General features: G+C 50.8%; 1 pseudogene; it reads right to left on the bottom strand.

Moving 5' to 3' along the window:
- Positions 1-302: 302 nt before the first annotated feature.
- LOC120907901 overlaps positions 303-4,510 on the bottom strand; it is a 9,133-nt pseudogene continuing 4,925 nt past the window's right edge.

Genomic DNA, 4,510 nt, shown 5'->3' with positions numbered 1-4,510 from the left:
CATCCCATGTCAAGTCACTCGTCTGACACGGAAGAAGCCAACTCTTGTCCACTAGTATAAAGGAACGGTCTCCAGACCAGGTCAAGTCACTCGTCTGACAAGGAAGGAGCACGCACCAAGCTTCACCAGAGCACGGTACCACGGTCCCCAGACCAAGATGGTTAGTTACGCCAACGAGGAAGGGGCACGCGTTCCCTTGCTACACTCAACTTAGTACACTCATGCTCTCACAAGAGTATCCCCTGTGTCGACGTGGTCCCCAGACCAAGACGAGCTTGCGCACATCGAGGAAGGGGCACACGGACAAACCACCAAGCATGGTCGCTCTGAGAGGATCGATGCGAACGCATCTCTACAACTCGCAGCTCCCAGCCTGAAGTCCCGTCGTTTGCGGGCGGTTGATAGGTGTCGAAACTAGGTATATCCACGTTGGGCAGAGCTCAAGCCAACGGCGTTCCCAGTTACGGTACTAACACGTGCAGCGAACTCCACTCATTGCGGCCTAGGTATAGCGGGATGAGACGCCGGGCTGCAGACGCAGACTCCAACGGATCTCAGAGGGTTGTTAGGCCCGCTAGCTTCCGAACACCTAATGGGTTTGAGAAGCGCTATCAGCTCGGATTGGCTACGACCTTAGAGGCGTTCAGGCATAATCCAGCGGACGTAGCGTCATACCAAAGTCCGGTCGGACTAGTATTGAGCCAGTGGTCCGTACCTGTGGTTCCTCTCGTACCGCACAGGAATTCCGTTAAGATAGCGACTATAAGCACACACCAGTAGGGTAAACTAACCTGTCTCACGACGGTCTAAACCCAGCTCACGTTCCCTTGAAAGGGTGAACAATCCTACGCTTGGTGAATTTTGCTTCACAATGATAGGAAGAGCCGACATCGAAGGATCAAAAGCCACGTCGCTATGAACGCTTGGCGGCCACAAGCCAGTTATCCCTGTGGTAACTTTTCTGACACCTCTTGCCAAAAACTCGTTATAACCAAAAGGATCGTAAGGCCAAGCTTTCGCTGTCCCGAAGTGTACTGAACGTTGGGATCAAGCCAGCTTTTGTCCTTATGCTCAGCGTGTGGTTTCTGTCCACACTGAGCTGACCTTTGGACACCTCCGTTATCGTTTTGGAGATGTACCGCCCCAGTCAAACTCCGCACCTGGCACTGTCCATGACGTGGACCGAAAGGACCTGTCCAGGAGTTCGAGCCGGGCGGCGCGCGGAACCGGGGCAAACGTGACATCATAAACGATCGACCGCGCAGAAGCAGTGCACCACGAATGCACCGACGTACGCAAGCTTGTACCCTTGCGGGCCACGGCTCACGGTCGGACAAGCGGGTAACACGCTACACACGACGATGCTACGATGCAGTTCCCCCTGGCGGCACCACCCAGCGACACACTGGACGCTGAGCGAGAAACACGGCGCATTGGGCGCGCGCAGGCGAACCGCCGCCACAGCCCCCCGGAGGAGGTGTGCGCACGATCCGGACCTGGGGCCCGCGCTTGTTCCACCCAATCATGTAAGTAAGGCAACAGTAAGAGTGGTGGTATCTCAGAGGCGAGCTCCACGAGGAAGCCCTCCCACCTATGCTGCACCTCCTATATCGCCTTACAATGCCAGACTAGAGTCAAGCTCAACAGGGTCTTTTCCCCGCTAGTGCATCCAAGCCCGTTCCCTTGGCTGTGGTTTCGCTAGATAGTAGATAGGACAGAGGGAATCTCGTTAATCCATTCATGCGCGTCACTAATTAGATGACGAGGCATTTGGCTACCTTTTTTTTTTTTTTTTGTTATCGAAGGGGAAATCTTGCATAAGACACCTGGGTGATCAACCCCGGTAGTGTGAGATTCTTACCACTAAAACCCCTCCGTGCTCTTCTCAACCGGCCCCGAGTGGATCAAATTCATAGGGTATCGACGTCACTGGGCGGTGGATGTCCATCATCCCAGGCAACGAATGGCTTCCAACAGTGGTGATTAGCCACCGTTCAGCCCTCGGCGATGAAGCTACGATGAACTACGATGAATTCTTGTCGTTACTCGTCGTCACTGTCGTTGCTCTGCAAGGCCAACTGGATGTTGGCGAGCAAAGCACGTCGTTCGCCCTGTTCGATGACGTCGTCGATGTTGTTGTCGAATCATAATCGTCCGTACTGCTTGATGAACCATGCCCAGTTATATCTGTTAGCAGACATAACTTCGATGATGTTCTCCGGCGTTAACTCCTCGTCGACTTGATGCTGAAGTCTGATGATCAATTCACGATGACGTACACAATGGAATATCGTGTGTTCGGCGTCCTCAGGTTCCTCGCACGCATCACATAGCGGCGAACCCGTTAACTGCATCCGATGAAGCTGGTGGCGAAGCCATGGCTGGAAAGAAACTGAGAAAGAAAGAAATCTACACCACCAAATCTTCTACTTATCCATCTGTTGACGTCGGTATGAGACGGTATGTCCACCGACCGTGAACATTCTCATCCCATTCTCGTTGCCATCGTTCCATAGTTGTGACACGTTCCATGTTACGTGCAACCGATCCGGCGATGTTCTCTGCTCGTCTCCGATGAAAAGTCCTGGAGTCCTCGTCCAGGAGGAGATGAAGGGATCATTCCCGCAAGCACGCAGACTGCATCATGAGAAGTTGTCCTGAAAGAAGAGATAACTCGCTGGACTACTGGCCGGTAAAACCGACGTAGCCATTGTCTACGGTTAGCAAATCTAAGGGTATGACACCAAATGGGCGAGGCATACCGGACCTTCGCCACAACAGTAAGAGCAATTGCTCGCCTAGCATTACTACTCGGACCTGCCTTATTAGGCATCATCCTTACCAAGGTGGTCCATAGCTTCGTCGCTCTCTCCACCGCATACCTGATGTGTGAAGTGTAATCGAGGCGGTCATCTAGACCATCCTCATACTTTAAGCTGCGCGACGAATGTACTACGTGATCACCTACCCTGATAGCCCCATGCTGTATCCTCTGATGGGAACTGACCATAATAAACCGGTCTTGTCGGGGCTATCTTTAATCCGTTGTCGGTCATCCATCGGTCGATGATGCGAATCTGACTGGAAACGAGAATTTCAATATCATCAACACAATTACCTTCCACCAACAGTACTATATCGTCTGCATAGCCGATAATCCGTGCACCTTCCACCATTGCAACTCGTAGGACTCCGTCGTACATGAGGTTCCATAACGTTGGGCCAAGTACCGAGCCTTGAGGTACACCCGATGTGACTGCAATCTCTGCCGGTCCATCTGTGGTATCATACATCAGCACACGATTCCTAAAATAATCACCAATGATATCATAAAGATATTTAGGAGTGTTAATTTCTGTAAAGCATTTGCAATCGCCAACCACGAAGCACTGTTAAAAGCATTAGTAACATCTAATGTAACAACTGCACAATACCGTCCACTGTATCTGTTTCTACTTCTAGCTACCGAAACAATGTCCACTACCCGTTGAATCGCATCAACTGTAGATCGACGACTTCTGAAACCAAATTGGTCGTCAGACAGTCCGTTGACCTCCTCGATGTGTGCATTTAGCCGTTGCACTATGATGCGTTCTAAACCTTTACCCGCCCCGTCTAGTAGACAATGGGCGAATTGAACCCGGTTCCCCTGGTGGTTTGTTCGGCTTCGGTATTAACACCAACCTCTGCCTTTTCCACTCATCGGGGAACTTCGCGTTCTCTAAACAGCCTTGGTAAACCCTGCAATGCATCGGTTGCAGTCAACATACCAACTTTCAGCGCCTCATCTGGGATACCATCTGGTCCCGGCGCCTTCTTGTTGGGTAGTCTCCCGGCAACCGCAAGAATCTCATCATTAGTTACTCCTTTCAAACTCTCGTGGCTGATCGATACGATATTCAGGCCACACCGTGTTTGGGTGAGTAGGAAAAGCTCGCTCACCACTTCCCTAAACTCGTCCAATGTCATGGTTCGGGGGTCCAATCGAACCCTCGGCCACTTTCTTGAACGTATGATATACAATACCAAATGATGCGTTGTTCGCTGTTCCCAGGAACTCTTTCCACTTCCTCTGTCGGGTATGCTTGATCAATCGCTTGAGGGCATTCCGTGCCACCTTGAACTCGTCCCTAAAAGTAGAATAGAGATCAGTATTAAAAGCTCTTTGCGCTAATCGATCGCGGTGTTTGCACTCTTTGCGAAGTGCCTCAATCTCTAACGTCCACCAAAATGCACTCTTGTTAGAGTGTACTCTTACGTTTAGTCATCGTCGCATTACACGCCGTGACAAGTATACGCATTAAGTCTTCGCTTGTTGTGACCTCAGTCCCAAAAGCGGCTTGCATCATAACTTCAAATATATCTTTGCTAAAATACTTGATGCTCCATCCCGTTATGGGTCGGGACAGATTACGCACGCTTTGCGTCTCAAGATCTATTCGTATTGCACGATGATCAGAGTTCATATAGCTAGATAACACCTCCCACTTAAATGATCTTGCTACGGTTC

The sequence above is a fragment of the Anopheles arabiensis genome, assembly GCF_016920715.1.
Source record: "Anopheles arabiensis isolate DONGOLA chromosome X unlocalized genomic scaffold, AaraD3 X_pericentromeric_contig0026, whole genome shotgun sequence".
NCBI classification, from domain to species: domain Eukaryota; kingdom Metazoa; phylum Arthropoda; class Insecta; order Diptera; family Culicidae; genus Anopheles; species Anopheles arabiensis.
This window is presented reverse-complemented; position numbering and strand designations above follow the sequence as displayed.